Source organism: Dendrobates tinctorius, unplaced genomic scaffold, assembly GCF_039654945.1.
Source record: "Dendrobates tinctorius isolate UK_male_01 unplaced genomic scaffold, ASM3965494v1 ptg000285l, whole genome shotgun sequence".
NCBI lineage: Eukaryota > Metazoa > Chordata > Amphibia > Anura > Dendrobatidae > Dendrobates > Dendrobates tinctorius.
The window spans coordinates 1,122,704-1,142,618 of record NW_027361952.1 but is presented as its reverse complement, the minus strand read 5'-3'; positions in this window follow the sequence as shown (position 1 = coordinate 1,142,618).

Genomic DNA, 19,915 nt, shown 5'->3' with positions numbered 1-19,915 from the left:
GAAGGAGCTGGACCAGGAGACACATGTATGCTGATGAATTCATGAGTTTCTGTGAGGGGAGGCCAGGACACCAGAGCCCTAGTATCCTCAGCTACGACTATGTTCCTGGCCGAACCTTACATTTGGCGTAGTCAGCAGTTGTAATGCGGAGAACCCGCGAAGAGAAGAGTTGTGTGTGTGACTGCTGTGCCCCTGAAAGATGACAAGGAAAAGGAGCAAGTGGTTGCTGTATTTAGAGAATTGCAAGAAAAAGATTTTGTGAATACTGTGATAACACTGGACTTGACTACCAAGTTGGACTTGGCTTATATTGTGAGGAAGTCTGACCCCTTAATTGCGACCAAGATGGCGGCAGTGGAATTGCCTGGAAATGGCGACAAAGAAGAAGACAACAACAAGTACCTCACCCTTTGCGGGCGTAGCCGCTCTAAAAAGGCACCAAAATCCCCCTGCTCTCCTCCTAGGGTCCACTCCTGGTGGGTGCGGATGAAGAAAAGAAAGCCTCGCCCTCCCCTACAAAATTCCAGCAAATGGGTCGAGTTGTCGGAGGCGTCCCCACCTGGGTCTACAGTACTTGGAAATGTGCTCCCCCTTTTCTTGAAGTGAGCATGGTCCGCTTCAAAAGGACCTAAAAATAATTATAGGCGTAGACAGTCTTTAAAGAAGTGGAAGTCCCTGCTTTCCGGCAGGAGGGGGACAATGGGTGCCACAAAATGAGGAAAAAAACAAAAATTAAGTGATTATTCACTTAGGCCGTACCACACCCATTTCTTGGAGTGCTCCAGGGCTCCATAGCCCGCAGGGACACAGAACAGTCCCATTTTCAAGGTGCAACGTGCACAACCCTTATTTAGCAGCAATAGACAAAGTCAGCGTCGTGCATCTCGTGCTGCTGCAAACATCGCTGAGTCCCATGCCCGGTATTGGGCTGAAGATGACCCTGCAGCTGCAGGGGTCATTGGTGGCTATGGAGTAGTGGAAGACTAATCAGGCCTCATAACAGCCTGAGTGTCAGTTGTAGATTGAGCCCGCTTCGGGCCCGGAAAGAGTCCCAGGTCATCTTCACTGTAGAGGGTGACTGCTACCGCATAATAACCCTGGGGACAGTCCTCCTTAAAAAATGACACAAAGTCTCCTTCCTGTAGGGGTCTGCCAAACTTGACGGATGCTGCATTTACATAAATCTTGTTGTCAGTTCCATCTTCCCTGATGAATCCGTACCCCTGATCAATATTAGTGTACACAAGTCGGCCGCGGGTACGTCGACCAGCCACAGCACTCCCTTCGGGTTGGCGCAATTCTTCCCACACCCTTTTCTCCCTCTGCTTCTTCCGACTGATGACTTCCTCTATCCAGGCAGCCTGCCCAGGAGTAGGAAAAGGGCCGTCCGCAGGCAAATGAAAAAGGGAGGCACCCAGGGACATGGCGGTGTTGGAGACAGGATGGAGCTCCAAGGGACAAGGCCGGGGCGCAGAACCCCCCTCATGGATGCGGGGATGGACAACAGCCTCCGCTATAGGGGCCCGTGGCGAAGATCAGCCCTCCAGGGTCAGGGGCTGAGGTGCACTCACCCGCTCAGATGCAGGAACGTAGGCTGCGGCCATCCCGGGAACGCTGGATCCTACTGCGGGGATGCCTGCGCAGTCCGCTGGTAGACAGAGCTCCGGCTCGTTCTCGATTTCCGGTAGCGGTTCCTCTGGGGCGGACGCCAGTTCCGGTTTTCGCTGAGCTAACAGCCAAGTTTCCGAATGACAGGGCTCCTCTGCCTGGCGCCATGCCGCTGGTTCCGCAAGATGTTCCGGCTCCAGTGACCGTGAAGAGGACGGCTCCACTCGCGATGTCTCTGGCCTACGAAACAATGTGGACTCTGTCGGCTGCCGACTCTGCGTTGAAGAACTCTCTGGGCGCTGGTAAGTGGGGTGCTCTGCGATTTCTTTCCACTGTCTGGTGGGCTGGGCTCTTGCTTCTAGGTCCCACGTCCTCAGTGTCCTCAGCTATGACTACGGTCCTGGCCGAACCTTACAACACCTCAGTGACTCCACTGGGGTAACAGGTCTCTACTTACATGTGTGTATACAGTATAGAGACACCTGTTAGTCACTGGCATCGAGCAGCGAGAAGCCACTGGGGACTTACATTTCCAACTAATCTCACGGACGTGTTTTGCTTGAAACGTTGGAGCGTTTCAGAGTCAAACATACCCGACTGAGATTATACAGCCACGGTCTGATACATACTGGCCAGAAATCAGCAGCATGTATGAGGGTATGTGCACACGGTGCAGATTCTGCTGCGGATCCGCAGCGTTTCTGCAGCTGCGAGTCCGCAGAAGATTTAGGTGCGTTGTACAGTACCATTGTTTTCAATGGTAAACTGGAAAATGCTGTGCACATGCTGCGGATTTTCCGCGCGGTTTTGCTGCGGTTTACAATCCGCAGTATGTCAATTCTTTTGTGCAGAAAGGCTGCGGTTTCACACCTCATCCATTATGAGGTGTAAATCCGCAGGGCAAAACCGCAGATAAACCTGCGGTTTTACTACAAAATCCGCAGAGCCAAAAAACTCCGTGTGCACATACCCTAACATTTCACAGATTATATGAATATTTTATCTTACCTGTTGTTTGAAGTTATCAAGCAGAGAAGCAAACTCCTAAGGTAGTTGCAATCATACTCAACAATGATCTTTCTGGGGTAATGGAACTAATCTACCGTAAGTCTTCTAAATTCTCAGTCATCCATAGTGTTGAGCGATACCTTCCGATATCGGGAAATATCGGTTCGGATTGGATCGGACCGATACCCCAAAAATATCGGATATCGCCGATTCCGATACCGGAAACCAATGCAAGTCAATGGGCACAAATATCGGAATGAAAATAAACCCTTACTTTCCTTGCAGGTTAATTCTACATGAAGGAAAACAACTAAGAATAATGTAGAATGTATTGGGGGAGGTGGAGGAGACATTAAAGGCATAGAGGTTTAGCCCAATCAAATGGAATAGCAGGAATTAATTTTTTTTTAAGACGTTCGGAGTTACGAAGATATTGACTATGTTAAGCTTTTTTATATTTTGTCAGATATTTATATTTCACTACTTCCATGCTCTTCACCTTCTTTTTTACTTCTCCCACACTTTCTCCTTCATCATCCTCAGCAGCAGCATCTTTTTCGTCAACTTCTTCTTCACCTTATTCATCTTCTTCCTCTTCACCTTCTTCCTATTATTCTTTTTTTTTACATTCTTCATATTCTTCTTATTCAACTATTATTCTCCTTCATATTCTACTTCTTCATCTTCTTCATATTCTTCTTCTTCATCATATTCTTATTTGTGACAGGCATTCCTGTAGTTGTTATCTATAAAAGTTTGAAGATTACACCTTCCGTTCTGCCTGTCACAAAAGATTTACAACAGGATTTGTCCGCATTCACTTTTGCCTGCAGCAGCAGGTATTTTCCAGGGGCACCACGAGGAGGAACGGACTCACCCCCATACACTGCTTAGTCTTCCGCTTATAATTTAGATAATATCTTTTGCTCTGATTTTTAGTCTTATGCTTAATGTTGTTCTGCTGATTGTTCTGCAGCTTCTTGTTCTTCTGCTTCTTGGTCTTCTGTCTCTTGTTCTTCTGTATCTTGGGGGTTGTCTTCTTGTTCTTTGTCCTCTTGGTCATCTTCTTCAGGGTCATCTTCTTGGTCTTCTTCGGGGTGGTCTTCAGGGTCATCGTCTCCAGGGTCATCGTTTTAGGGGTCGTCGTCTTCTTCGGTGCGGTCTTCAGGGTCGTCATCTTTAGGGTCATCATCAGGGAGATCCAGAGTGATTACCAAACACCATTTCAAAAAGCTTGAACTTGGAAATGTAGCAGAAGGTACAAGAAGGCTGAGGAACTGCTGAGAACCAGCTGACGGTACTGGAACCTGGATGGGTAGCCGAAGGTACAAGAGCCAATGGAACTACTGAGGACCAGCTGATGGTACTAGAACACGGTTACTAAGCAGGAGGTACCTGTGCCAGAAAGCACTACCAAGGACCAGCAGATGTTGGTGGAACTCGGATACCGAGAAGGAGGCACCTAAGCCAAAGGCTCTGCCTGGAACCTGCTGACGTTACTGGAACCCAGGGGGACATATTCAAGATTGACTTCCAAAGAACCAGCTAATGGTACTGGAACTCAGATAGGCAGCAGAAGGTACACATGAAAAAAAAAGTTGCAAGGCCGCGAGCCGGCCGGAGTTACCGAAACCCACAGTCCTACAGGGGGAGCTTGTCCTATTGTCATTACGGAACCAGCCTACATTGCCAGATCCCGCAGCCCACATAGGAAGCACCTAAACTGCAGGCACCATAGAGTTGGCTAACCCGATCGCAACACGACAGGACAACGTATTGGAGGCAAAGTGACGTTGACACTACCCGGAAACAGCTGGCGTGCTGGAACCAGGCTGGGCAGGAGGGAGTACCCGTGCCAAAGACACTTCTGAGCAGCAACTGACAGTGTTGGAGCCCAGGGATTACAGTAGAAACAGAGTGTAGCCAGAGGCCTAATTGGAGCAAGTTTAATATCTGTAGTAGTGTGAGTGTGGCCAGAGCAGGAGAAATTGCCGGACACACAGCAGGGGATCAGCTGACGTTACTGAACCCCAATAACACAGGAGCAAGTGTTGACTGTGCAGACGGCACTTCTGAGCAGCAACTGGCGGTGTTGGAGCCCAGGGATTACAGTTCAGGTGGTAGAAACATGAACACAACAGGAGACCTGGATACTGTTGCCAACCAATTATTTAATCTGGAGAGGACTGGCAAATTTCTGCGAGATCCAGGCCTTGTTCATTTTCAGAAAAGTAAGCCGGTCAACGTTATCGGAAGATAGTCGCATGCGACGGTCTGTTAGTACATCACCTGCGGCACTAAAGACACGTTCCGATAATACACTAGCAGCAGGGCAAGCCAGCACCTCCAATGCATACTGGCTAAGCTCTGGCTATGTATCCAGCTTAGAGACCCAAAACTTGAAGGGGGAAGAGCCATGTGGGAGAACACTGAGAGGGCAAGACATGTAGTCTGTCACCATCTGACGGAAACGTTGCCTCCTGCTGACTGGAGCCGTCTGTAATGGTGTAGACATTTGTGGTGGGGACACAAAACTTTGCCACATTTGGGCCATACTGGTCTTGTCTTTTGCTGAGGCACTGCTTCTTCTCCCTCTTTGTGCAGAGCTTCCTCCACTGCCTCGACGCACTGAGCTGCTTTGTAAAGCACTAGCAGCACTGCTCTCAGGTGGAATGGAGAACATGATGGAATGCACCAGTGTGTCTTGGTATTCCCGCATTTTACGCTCCCGATTCAACGGTGTTATGAGGCTTTGTCAGTTGTCCTTGTTGCGAGGATCTAGGAGGGTGTACACCCAATAATCAGCCGTGTTGAGAATGTGGGCGATGCGGCGGTCGTTTCTCAAGCACTGCAGCATGAAATCAACCATGTGCTGCAGACTGCCAACTGGCCAAGAAACGCTGTCCCCTGCTTGAGGCGTCATCTCTGCCTGCTCTGCATCACCCCACCCTCACTCAACATACTGACTACTAGAGCATTGTGTACCTCCCTCCTCTGGACAGATGTCTTCCTCCTCCATTGACTCCTCCTCATCCTCCTCACAAAGTGTCCCCTGCCTAGGCCTTTGTGAGGAACCACGTTGCGCAGACTGTCCAGAAGCAGATGGCATTTGTGACTCCTCATCCTCCACCTCTTCCACAACCTCCTCCCTTAGTGCTTGCAGTGTTTTTTCAAGCAGGCAGATAAGGGGGATAGTCATGCTGACTAGTGCATCATCTGCACTCACCATCCGCATGGAATCATCGAAGGCACGCAAAACGTGGCAGATGTCCTTCATAGAGGCCCACTCAGTGGTGGTGAAGTGTGAACGGCGCGCAGTGCGACTTGTTTGCGCCTGATGCAGCTGGTACTCCATTACTGCTGCCTGCTGCTCACACAACCTCTCCAACATATGTAACGTTGAATTCCACCTGGTGGGTAGGTCACATACGATGCGATGTTCCAGAATGCGGAATCGGCGCTGCAGAGCTGCAATGCGCGATCTTGCCATGCTGGAACGCCGCAAGTGAGCGCACTCTATGCGGACCTTGTGCAGCAGTGCATCAAGATCCGGATAGTCCCTCAAAAACCTCTGCACGACCAAGTTGAGCACATGTGCCAGACATGGGATGTGAGTGAGGTTGCCTAGGCCCAGAGCTGCCACCAGATTTCGGCCATTGTCACACACTACCATGCCTGGCTGGAGATTCGCTGGCACAAACCACACGTCGCTCTCCTGCTTGATGGCATTCCAGAGCTCCTGCGCTGTGTGGCTTCGATTCCCCAAAGAAATTAATTTCAATACAGCCTGTTGACGTTTGGCCATGGCTCTGCTCATATCGGTTGTAACAGGTAAGCATTCACGGGTCCATGTGGAGGTAAACTGTGACGGCTCCTGCAGCGCTGATTCAGAGGAACTGGAGTATGAGGAGGAGTAAATGTGTACAGACTTGGATTCCTTCAATCCCTGGAGTTGGCAGAACACGTACAGCGACACTCTCAAGATCTGTACCCGACTCCACAACATTTACCCAATGGGCAGTGAGGGAAAGATATCGTCCCTGTCCATGGTTACTGGTCCACGCATCGGTGGTCAGGTGGACCTTGCTATTGACGGCGTTTAGTAGCGCATGTTTAATTTTTCCCTCCACATGCTTTTGCAGGGCGGGGACAGTTTGTCTGCTGAAATAAAAGCATCTGGGCACGTTGTATTGTGAGACTGCCAATGCCATGAAGTTTCGGAAGGTGTCAGTCTCCACCATCCTGAATGAGATCTTTTTAAGGGACAGTAGTTTTGCAATGCCAGCACTCAGAGCCTGTGCTCGGGGGTGGTTTGCCGAGTATGGGCTCCTTTTCTCCCATGCCTGTGCTACCGATGGCTGTAGACTGGCCTGGGAGTGTGAGGATGACAGGGAACGTGGTGCTGTGGGTGGAATGACACTGTGTCTCTGTACAACAGTACCAAAGGTTCTTCCATGGCGATCCTGTGAGAAAGCCGAACCAGCTGTGTGTGAGCTGGAGGAAGAGGCTACAACACGAGCTGAAGAGGTGGTAGGTGGTGCTGTAGGTTGGCCTAGGTCTTCAGTGTGTCTTTGTAACGCCACCACGTGCTTGGTCCACACATGTTTCCACATATTTGTGGTATTGAGGTTGCAGACACTTTTCCCTCTTTTCACTTTCTGATTACACAGCTTGCATTTGACAAAGCAAATGTCATCTGCAACTGTGTCAAAAAAGGACCAGGCACTGCAAGTCTTGGGAGCGCCTGTTTTGAGTTTTGGAAGAGGCATGCTCCTAATGGGTGCCGAAGTGGAGGCAACAGGCAACCGAGTCTGCCCCCTCCCTCTCCCTTCTTTTTTGGCTGTTCGGGGAATCTCTTCCTCAGAGCTGCTCCCACCACCTTCCTGTACCTCACGCCATGATGGGTCAAGGACCTCATCATCTACACTACCCTCTTCAAATGACTGCTTCTCCTGGGTAGTCTCGACAGCACAGTATGCACCAGAAAGTGGCACCTGAGTCTCATCATCAGATGCGTACTGAGGTGTGCTGACCATAGGCACTGGCCCACCCGCCTCTTCAGATTCAGAGGGACAAAGCTGTTGCGCATCACTGCATACTACCTCTTCTTCAAATTCTCGAATGCTGCTTGGCTGACCCCCGCTTTCCAAGCCAACAGATTCAGAGAACAGAAGTAGAGATGGCTCCTGTCCAGGGCTCTCTGACTGCCTGGGCAATTTGGCAGGTGGTGAAGAGACAGATGGGTGCTCTTCAGTGCTCTGGACCTGAGAGGATCTGGAACTAATTGAAGTCGATGCGTTAGCTACCATCCATCCGACAACGGCTTCAATTTGTTCGTCCCGCAGCAGTGGGGTACGGCGAGCTCCTACAAAGCTGCGCATAAAGGACTGTTCCCTGATAAAACTGGGGGATGCTGAGTCACTGGTGCCTGCAGCAGGCACAGAATCCCCACGTCCTCTCCCTGCAGAAACTCCACGCCCACGACCACGTGCCTTACTCCCTGCCTTCTTCAACTTGGTAGACTGATAAAGATAGGCAGAAAAGTACTAAGGGCTTAGTGTGCTTATTCCTGAACAGCTGTTAACAGGTATAAGAAACACTAATTTTATAAAGTGTGGACTAGACTTTAATATGAGCTAATGTGGTCTACACAACTGTAAATTGGAGTGTTTGGTGAACTTCATTAACTTTTTTTTTTTCACAAAAAGACAATGGATGTGCCCAAAGATGTAAAACCGATAGTATCACAAACTTTTTGTAGCTATTAAAATGCAGGAAGGTACATACAATGCAATAGATGAGGCTCCAAAAAAATAGGCTAATACTAATCTGGCTGGGGCTGCAGGGCACAAGCCAGCAGAAAGGCTCCTCTATCTACACCTATATAGTGTTTGCACATATTCTAGCTGGATACGGATGGAACCACACTAATAGTAGAAATCTGGAAAAATGAGCAGCACTAATGCAAAAAAGGACAATGTATGAGGCAGTGACGCACGTTGAGCGGACTACAACCGGAGGTGGCTGCAGAACACACTACAGCGTGAGCTGCACTCACACACAGAGACCTCGCAGACAGCTGTGAACAGCGCTGCAAGGCAAAAGAAAAGCTCCTCTATCTACTCCTATATAGTGTTTTCAAGCAATCTAGCTGGATACGGAGGGAACCACACTAATAGGAGAAATCTGGAAAAATGAGCAGCACTAATGCAAAAAAGGACAATGTATGAGGCAGTAACGCACGCTGAGCGGACTACAACCGGAGGTTGCTGCAGAACACACTACAGCGTGACCTGCACTCACACACAGAGACCTCGCAGACAGCCGTGAACAGCGCTGCAAGGCAAAAGAAAGCTTCTCACACAGCGGTTGCTAAAGTAGCCTGGGTAAACCACAATAATAGGTTTTAGACCTACCGGTAATGATGTTTCCAGGAGTCCATCCTGACAGCACCATGGAGGACGTCCTCCTCCTCCTTACAGGGACAGGAAAAGCACACGAGAGGTTAAAAGGTTCCACCCCACCCATCTCCCTCAGTGATTTGACAAGTACCACAATGTGGATAATGCACGTAAAATTTTAATGGTACAATCATATTACAGCATATGACATGACATATATAACATAATATAGCATAGTATAATATAACAGGGAGGGAACTACCCGTGCTGTCAGGATGGACTCCTGGAAACATCATTACCGGTAGGTCTAATACCTATTTTCCAGGACGTCCCCCTGACAGCACCATGGAGAGTACCAAAGCACCTCCTCTAGGGTTGGACTACCGCCTGGAGAACCTTTCTCCCAAAGGCGGTTTGCTGACTAGCCGTCACATCAAGCTTATAGTGCTTGCAGAAAGTATTAAGTTTGGCCCAGGTTGCTGCTGTGCAGATATGATCAACCGAGGTGCCCGCTCGTTCGGCCCATGAGGCCGATACTGCCCTGGTAGAGTGGGGCCTCAGTGTATCCGGCGGGTTTGCGCCTTCCGCCTGATAGGCATCAGCAATTACTGTCGTAATCCATCTGACGATAGTTGCCTTAGAGGCTTTTTTCCCCCTATTTTTACCCCAAAAAAGGACGAATAGATTTGGGTCGATACGCCAACTGTTTGTGACTTCTAAATAATTAATAACTGCGCATCTCACATCCAGCGAGTGAAGACGCTGCTCTTTTTCGTTCCGTGGATTGTCACAGAATGATGGTAACACTATCTCCTGGTTTATATTTTGCTGGGAGGCTACCTTTGGGATAAATGTTGGGTCTAATCTCAGAACTATACAGTCTTCTCTGATCTGGAGATATGGGTCTCTAGTGGATAGGGCCTGGATCTCTCCAATTCTTTTGGCTGTGGTAATGGCTACGAGGAAGGCCATTCTGCGGGTGAGAGTTGAGATAGACATCTCCTTACCAGGAATGCCGGAATCCCTACATAAGAACCTGAGTACCAGGCCAAGGTCCCAAGGCGGGGTGAGCTGTCTAATTGTGGGGCGAAGCCTCTGCATGGTCCTTACAAATCTTATTACCCAGGGATGACATGCTAACGGGTAATCAAAATATGACCTTAAGGCCGAAATTTGAACTTTTAAAGTGCTAGGCTTAAGACCTTTATCAAACCCTGCCTGTAAGAAGTTTAAAATACTAGGGAGGTCAGGGGTACCCCCCACAAGATCGGACCTGCCACCGTCCAGACAAAACCTCTTCGAGATCTTCCGGTATATTGCGGATGTAACCGGCTTCCTGCTGGCCTGTAGGGTAGATATGACCTGGTCTGATAAGCCCTTTGCCTTTAAGATGTTCCTTTCAGGATCCAAGCCGAGAGGTGAAGTCTTGCTGGATTTCGGTGGCAGATCGGGCCCTGGTGGATGAGGTCCTTCCATGGAGGTAGCTCGACCGGGTTTCCCACTGCCATGGCTCCCAGTAGGGAAAACCAACTTCTCTTCGGCCAGTATGGAACCACCACTATTACTTTTGCGCGGTCCTCGCGGATCTTCCTTAACACTGTCGGTATGAGAGCCAGAGGTGGGAATGCATACGAGAGGGGTACTTTCCAAGTCTGGCTCAGGGCGTCCACCCCTTCCGGGTGGTCTGCCAAGTTCAGGGAATAAAATCTGGAGACCTTTGCATTTCTTTGATTTGCGAACAGGTATATACTGGGGGTTCCCCAACGTTGACACAGCTGATGAAAAATTTCTCCGTTCAATTCCCATTCCGTCGGGTAGACCTGTTGTCTGCTTAGGTAGTCTGCCACCACGTTCAGGTAGCCCTCTAGATGGACTTCCGTTACCGAGAGCACTGTTCTTTCTGCCCAAGAGAATATTTTTCCCGCTAAGGCCTGCAGGGGTTGATGCCTGGGTCCTCCCTGGTGTTTCAGGAATGACACTGCTGTTTTGTTGTCGGATAACACCCGGACGTGTCGATTCTTTATGATTGGACGGATCCGCAACAGAGCTTCCCAGACCGCGTAGAGCTCCCTGTAGTTGGAGGATCTGTTTCCGAACTCTGCCAGCCATCTATCCTGGAAAATCTTCCCTTCTACGTGGGCTCCCCATCCCCACGTACTGGCGTCTGTGGTGAGTACCATGTATGGAGAGGTTGTCCATAAAACACCGACCTGGAGATTTCTGGCCCGTGTCCACCACCGTAGTGACTTTCTTGCTGGCCCTGACAGCGTTATGGGTCCGTCGAGCGAAGTCTGCCTCCTGTTCCATACCTCGAGGATCTGCTTTTGTAACGGTCTCGAGTGGAACTGGGCCCATCTGACACACGGGATGCAGGCCGTCATAAGGCCCAGGACCTCCATTGCTTCTCGTATGGAAGAGCGATGCTTTAAGAGGTCCCTGGCTCTGTCCTGAATTATCTTCAGCCTGCGCTCTGGTAGCAGGGATATCCTCTCTTGTGAATCTAAGAGTACACCAAGGAAGACCTTCCTGCATTCTGGTATAAGGTCTGATTTTTGCCAGTTGATTTTCCAGCCGAGGAACTCCATTAGAGATGTTGTTCGGTTTCTGTTTCGGATGAGCGCTTCTTCTGATGCTGCCACCAGGAGGAAGTCGTCTAGGTACGGGATGATTATTATACCCTGACTCCTCAGGAAGGCCACTACCTCCGCAACCAACTTTGTGAAGATTCGGGGGGCCAAGGCCAGGCCGAATGGAAGGCATTAGAACTGGAAGTGGCAGGTCCGGGTTGGAAATTTCACTGCGAATCTTAATAAACTCTGGGATGAGGGGTGGATAGGGACCTGATAGTACGCACTCTTCAGGTCGAGAGTGCACATGACCGCGTCTCTGTCTATTAACTGTACTGCAAACCGGATAGATTCCATCCGGAATCTTTTGTACCTGACCCAGGTATTTAAAGGCTTTAAATTTATAATAGTCCGAGCCTCGCTAGAGGGCTTTGCGATGGAGAACAGGGAGGAGTAGTGTCCTCTTCCCCTTTCTGTCAGAGGAACTGGCACTATAACCTCTGACGTGATCATGACATGTATGTCCACCCACATTGGTGAGTCCCTCTGGACTATAGTAGGGATAGTATATCTGTCAGGGGGAAATAGAGCTCTATCCTGTAGCCCTCCGTGATGGTTCTGAGGACCCACTGATTCTGGATAACCCGGGACCAGTTTGCCGCAAAATGGCGAAGTCTTCCCCCAATACCTATGGCGTCATTGCCTCCTAGACCTGGAGGTTGACGGAAAAAGAGAGCCCTTGCTTCTCCCGCTTTGGCCGTGGGGGCTTCTGTACGAGCCCCTACTAGACCTAACCTGGGTCCTAGGATCTGTCTGTCTCCTATAGAAGGGCACTCTCCGAAAGGGCTGGGGCCGCTTAGGCCTTTCCTCTGGGAATCCCTTATTTTTGTTGGACACCAGCTCCAAGATATTATCCAGGGCTGGTCCGAAAACTCTTAGCCCTGAGAAGGGAAGGGAACAGAGTTTTGCTTTAGAGGCATTGTCTCCTGACCATGATTTAAGCCGGGCGGCATTAGAGAGGGAGCTATTTCTGGCTGCAAATCTGCAGACGTATCTGACAGGAACGCCGTGGCCGACTTCATGAGGGGAAGGGAAGCTAGAATCTCAGACCTAGGGGTCTTGGTAAGGTGATCCTCAAACTGCCCCAGCCACAAAAACATAGATCTGGCCACCAAGGTGGCTGCTATGTTAGCCCTGATAAGGGCCCCCGAGGTCTCCCAAGTTCTTTTTAATAGAATGTCCGCCTTCCTGTCCATCGGATTCCGGAGACTAGATGAGTCTTCGAATGGTATGGCGGTCTTCTTGGTGACCTTGGCCACCGGAACATCAATTTTCAGAACCTGCTCCCACGACCGTGTTTCCTCCGGGTCAAACGGCAGTCAACCTTTGAAGTCCCGGGATAGCACCAGACGTCCTTCCGCGTCCTTCCACTCCTCGCGGATCATTGTCTTTATGTATTCGCTTATGGGAAACACTGTCTGGGTTCGAGACACGAGACCTCCAAACATTAGGTCCTGCCTAGATTGCGGTTTAGGAACTTCCTCCATCTGCATGGTGTTCCTCACCGCCTGGACTAAATCGTCTGTGTCCTCAAGTCTGAACAGGTATTTCCTGCCCTGATCCTGCTTGACCACCAGGATCTCCCCTTCCTCCTCTGGATCTGAGTCCCGGAAGTCGGACCTCTCCTCAGAGCTTGGCTCAGACATCTCCGCCTCCCACCTGGGACGCTTCCAGCTTGGCCATGGGCTGGGGGATCGCTGCTCAAGACTGCCTCTGGAGGCCCGGACCTCCTCATGAATCAGGGATCTCATCTCGGCTAGGAGGGACGGCTGCTCTTCACCTATCACCCTTGACGTGCAGGGCCCGCAGAGGGTTTTAGCATAGGCGTCTGGCAGCTTTACTCTGCATACCGGGCATTTGACCGTTTTAGACGCGGCCTTTGCCGGTTCCTTGACCACTGTCGGGGCGGGCGCTGGGGTTCCCTTATCCTGGTCATAGAGGGTAGGGTAATCAGGCTATTACATTGGCCGCAGAGGGTGGCATGGGGAGGGAGCTCAGCGCCAGGCGCACTTACCCCTCTGATCGTCTGCTCTGTGTCCATCTTTCCTGCGCTTCCAGAGAGATGCCAGGCTCCTGGAACGCCCACAGACATTTCTAAGTCGGCGCGTGACGTCACCGGAAGTGACGCGTGCTCTCTGCGATAGGCCGGGAATCTCCTCTGGCCACTTCCTCCTACGCGCCCCGCCTCCTGATGCCGGCGCCCGCCCGACCAGCTGCCTGCGGGGGACCAGCCTTCGCCACACCGGTGGCCAAACATGGAGCCGAGAGCCTCCCACCGGGAGGAGCGGCTCCTCCAGGAGCAACGTCCTGCTCCTGGGCTTTGGGGCAGAGGGACTCCCCACCGGGAAGTTTCGGCCCTGGGAGTCTTCGCAGGGGGAAGGCTTGGACCGGCCGCACGATCCCCCTGATCCCGGTGAGTACGCTTGCTGCGCTCCTCTCGCGTGTCCCTCCATGCAGGGACAGGAAAAACACTGAGGGAGATGGGTGGGGCGGAACCTTTTAACCTCTCGTGTGCTTTTCCTGTCCCTGTAAGGAGGAGGAGGACGTCCTCCATGGTGCTGTCAGGGGGACGTCCTAGAAAAAGCAAATCGCTAGCTCAAACGGTCCCTCAGAGTCAGAACAGCAGCGTCCTGTCCCTAAGTAAATTCACAGCAGAGTGAACCCAAAATGGCGGCAGCGGCTTTTATAGTGCATCATGACATCATTTCAGCAGCCAATCACCTCCATGCCATTAGTTGACATGCCTAACATGCATAACAGGATGTGCCCACACTTCTTAGGATTAATCATTAGCTGAATAAAATCAAACTGGCTCATTGCATTATGGGAACTTCCGATTCTGGTATTCGATATTCTAAAAGTATTGGAACTCAGTATCGGAACTCCGATACCACGAATATCGTCCGATACCCGATATTGCAGTATCGAAATGCTCAACACTAGTCATCCACACAGAGTGTAGTAGTGTAAAAGAAAAAAATCCACAGCTCTGGTGTCTGAGGCAACTTAGGTGGCGCTAGAAATTTAAGAGCACTAAGCATACCTAGAGCTGAATATATACAGTAGGTGATCTAGCAGCAAAGGAGAATGCCTATGATCATAAAAGGCATAACTATGCAGATAGGATATGCGTAAGCTATGCATGATACCACCATACAGTGACTATTTATTTTTATTTATTTTACTCATTTATATAGAGCCATTAATTCCACAGCGCTTTACATACATTATCGGCACTGTCCCCGATGGGGCTCACAATCTAGAATCCCTATCAGTATGTCTTTGGAATGTGGGAGGAAACTGGAGAACCCGGAGGAAACCCACACAAATACGGGGAGAACATACAAATAAAGTAGCACCAATTCTACACGTAGTTTGAAACAATAAAGATTATTACAAAATAGGTAAAAACCCAGTTGAGATATTCTCTCAATGTAGACATTTTCTTTATTTCTCTATCCTCTTCTTACCGCAGTGGATTTTTCAGCTGGCTGATGTAAGGAAAAACATTTAATTGTCATTCATTCCAGGGTTCTACAAAACAGGTGAAATCCTTACATTGTGAAACTGGTATTAATGTTTACTTTGCCCATCAAAATTCTTCAAGAATCAAAGACCCTTTCTTTATACTGAACACTGATCATGTGCTTTGGACAGGCTCTCTCTACAAGCAACCACTACCAACTTAAAGAAACAAAGATGCAGCACATGTCAATATTTTCAATGCTTATTTATGTGAGAATATAAACATTCCGAAAATATTGATGAAAGCTAAGCCAACAAGTAGGTAGCATAGATTTACACAAAAGTGTCTAACGATGCGCAAAAATATCATCCAGCGTGAACCACTATGAATTTGGCACATTTTTAGACTGTTCTGACTGTAGAGTTAGGCTACTTTCACACATCAGGTTTTCGGCGTCAGGCGCGCTCCGGCGTCGTGCCGGAGCGCCGGATCCAGCAAATATTTCGTAAAACCGGATGTGACGGATCCGTTTTTCTCCCGGATCCGTCTTGTTCTTGACAGACAAAACCGGATCCGTCTCATCCGGTTCATCCGGTTTTTTATCCGTTTTTCGACGGATTACGCCGGATCCGGTTTTTAAAATCACCCCTTGTGGCCTTCCGAACGGGATTGGCTACTGAAAAACTATATATAGCGTGTTCCTACAGCCCTTCTTTGACAGGTTGTAGAGGAGAAAGTGCAGGTTGGAGAGAAGAGCAAGTTACTGGCGAAGATGGATGTTGTGATTGGAAATATTTTGAAGAATTTGGCGGATTTTACAGCGGAGGTGAATCGTTTGAGGGTGATTGTTCTGGAGAAAGAGAGAGCGAGACAGCAGCGCATCAGGCATCGGAGATGACATTTGTGGATCCACTCTACACTCTGCATGGACCTTAGACGAAACCCGGATACATTTTTTGGATATGTTCGGATGAAAATGGAGAATTTTGATTACTTGGTGGAGCGCATTGCACACCTCATAAGAAAAGCGGACACCTATTGCCGCTTCTCTGTTTCACCCGCAGAGCATCTGATGGTGACTTTAAGGTAAGCCACATTTATTGGATATGCTCGCATCAGAGCACACTTTCACTGGAATCTTGTTGGTGGTAGTTTGTATCTCCAAGTGTTATAGCTGAGTTTTGGTATGTAATGCTGTGATTTTAAACTAATTGATTGTTTTTTAATTCCCCACAGATTTCTTGCAACTGGAGAATCCCTTTCGTCACTGCATTTCCAGTACAGACTCGGGATTTCCACCATATCTGGAATAGTGAAGTACACATGCCGTGCACTGTGGGACTCCTTAGCTGAAGAGTTTTTACCAGAGCCCACAACAGAGAGGTGGATTGAAATTTCAGAAAAGTTTCAACAGATATGTCAGTTTCCGAACTGCTTGGGCGCTGTGGACGGGAAACATATCCGCATTGTAAAGCCAGCCGGATCGGGATCGGAATATTTCAATTACAAGAAATATTTTTCAATTGTCCTCATGGCCATCTCTGACGCGGAATACAAATTTATTGCTGTTGATATTGGGGCCTATGGCCGCTCCAATGACTCTCAAGTTTTCAAACTGTCTGCCATGGGGCGTAAACTGTATGGAAACACCTTCCAGTTCCCACCCCCTAGACCGCTGCCGCAAACATCTGGTCCACCTATGCCATTTGTCTGTGTAGGGGATGAAGCCTTCCAGATGTCAGAGCACCTTTTGAAACTGTACTCTAGCAGAGGATTGACAAGACCAAAACGCATTTTTAATTACCGCCTCACAAGAGCAAGAAGAATGGTTGAATGTACCTTTGGTATTCTGACAGCCAAATGGCGGGTCCTATTGACTGCGATCAACCTCAAGACAGAAACTGTGGACGAGGTGATCAAAGCTTGCGTGGTACTCCACAATTTTGTAATCTGCAAGGAACCCATTTCCATTGAGGACACCTCTGAAGAAACCACCTTGCAAGATTACCATGACATTACCACTAGAAGTTCTGTGACGGTTTCAGTAATGAGGGACAATTTTGCACTATACTTTATGTCACCTCAAGGCAGAGTGCACTGGCAGGATGACAGAGTGTGAAAGATTTGTGCCCTTAACCAAACTTGTGTACCTTCTGTACCTACAGTATATACCTTTGCCAACCAAAGTTGGCTATCTTGTCATGGTCTTACTATTTTTACCTTTAGGCCACAGGTGTGTACCTGGTTGTGTTTTATGCAAAGTATTTCACCTTTTAACAAAAGTTGTGTACATTGTTAGGAAATCACCAACAATAAACACAACTTTTTAGGTGAAATACTTTGCTTCAAACACAACCAGGAACACAACTGTGGCAAAAAGCTAAAATTTACCCACAGTTATATACCTGGTTTTGAATACCTTTTTACCTTTGAAATACCCTGTATTTAACCTTTTTTTTAAACATAGTTCGCCGCAGAAAGAAATGACAGACACCCATTGTGAAACGATAATTTAACTTTTATTTAAAATATTTTTTTTTTGTAAAATGTTTTTAAAGTGAAAAAAACTTTTTTAATAAATGTTTTAAACCAAATGACCATTTTTATTAAAAAAACACACACTATAAATCTGTGTAGTGTGGGGTGGAAATACTGCTGGAGGGGCTGCGGGACACTTCGACACTGGGAGTGTGGAGAGAGGACTGGGATCGTGGTGGGGAAGGAACAGTTAGAGGTGAAGGTGTGGAAAAAGCTACAGAATGGGTGGACATGTGGGAGGCAGAAGAGGTGGTGGGTGGTGGAGTGGAGGGTTGGGCAGGGACTGTAGGAGCAGATGATGTTGATGGCAAGTTGTATGGGGAAGGAGTTTGGTACGGGGAAGGAGTTTGGTACGGGGCAGGTTGCTGGAAGTGGGGAGATGTCTGGTACTGGGGAGGTTGCTGGTACTGGGGAGGTTGCTGGTACTGGGGAGGTTGCTGGTGCTGGGGAGGTGGCTGGTATGTAATAGGAGGGGGAGGATGGAAAGTGGCTGGAGGGGGTGCAGGTGGAGGAACTACTGGGGTGGGAGGAGGAGGTTGGGAGGTAACGTACTGGAGAGCACCGTGGCATGAATGCATTACATGCATCTGCTGGGTAGGAGAGAGCGTTTCCATGCGCTCCACAACAGACCTGAAAAAGGTGTGGTTTGGCGAAGATCTTGCTTCTCAATGCATGGTTTGCAGAAGTGTCTTCACCTCCAGAATGCTGGAGTTGATCTGCTGAAAGCCTGCGATTTGCTCTGACAAGACTTTTAGACAGTTCTGGAAAGATGCATTCAGATGCAAGAACTCTGGCGCATAAGTCTTTTCCTGACCCCTCTGCCGCTGCCGCCCAGTACCCGCAGGTGTACTAGAGGTGGCAGGGGCAGAAGGGTGGGGTAAAGGGAAAGCGATCTCCTCACCAGCAGCTTCATGTAATGTAGGCGGCCACGATGCTCCTGTGCTGGTGGATGGGACAGATGGGTCGAATGTGTGGGAAGGCTGGGAAGGTGCAGATGTACCGGGGCGGTCGAAGTGTCCCTCGGTGCCGGTCTCCTCAGGGATCGCCTCAGAAGGGTCCAATCGTGCAGGCTCCCGAGTGCTGCTCACCGTGCTGTGGAATAAAGAGAAAAAAAACAATTAAAATAGTGACATGGCATGGCCCTGGCTGAAAAAAAATTGTTACATCTAAACATTTTTTTTTCACAAGTGGTGTGTAATATTTACCTTCTGGTGACCATTGTATCCCGGAGGAACGACAGGGCTCGTGCGTACTTGTACTTGCTCCTGCGTCCTCCAGATCCACTCGGGGCCCGCATCTCTTTATTGAACTCCTTCTTGAAACGATCCCTCACAGACCGCCACCGCTTCACAATTCTGTCCCCTGAAATGAGAAAGGACAAAGTGGTTAGTATACAACATCAGTGTTTCCCAAACTCCAGTCCTCATGGTCCCCAGGGGTCATGTTTTCAGGATTTCCATAGTAAATAGAAATCCTGAACACATGATCCGTGGGGACCACGAGGACTGGAGTTCGGGAAACACTGGTTTACATCAAGCAACCGGTACTGTATATACTTACGCTCTTTAATCTGGGCCCGAGCATCGAGGTCCTCCCAGCGGTCCACAAGGAGCGAACAGATTTCCTCCCAGAGTCGTCGGGTAACGATCAGGTCAGCATGGCGGCGGTCAGCCATATTCCATAGCGGCTCCCTTTCTCTGACGAGATCGATGAGGTGGTCCTCATCAATTCCTCCATCCTCACCGTCTGAGTCGGGAGCACGCTGTGAAGGCTGTTAAAGTAAAAGAGAAAAATAGCAAAATTAGTCACCACACTTAAGACATGAAATAAAAAGTGTACCAAAATTTCACTTAAATATTATACTTACACGCTGGTGACCGCCGCGTTGCTGTCGCCGACGACCCTGGGAGGCACTGTGAGGACCTCTTGGCCGAGCACCAGATTGGGAAGACTAGAGAAGAAAAGAAAAAAATTTGTGTTTGGATGTAGGCATTTGTTTGCTGTGTGTGGTCTGCAGAACATTGTTTTCTATGTGTTGTGTGTAGTGTGATGTTGTGTTTCTGCGTTTGATGCAAAAAACTTACCAATTGTGAGCCCACTCCAGGTGTCTGTCCACCCCTTCCTTCTTCTTCTGGGAGCTCCTCTTCAGCTTGTGATTCCTGTTTTGAAATAAAAGGCAATGAATAGACATATATTCCAGAGATGATGGTTTTTCTAAATAAAAACTTACCGTCAAACGCTGACGATGCGAGGGAGGGCTCCCAGAA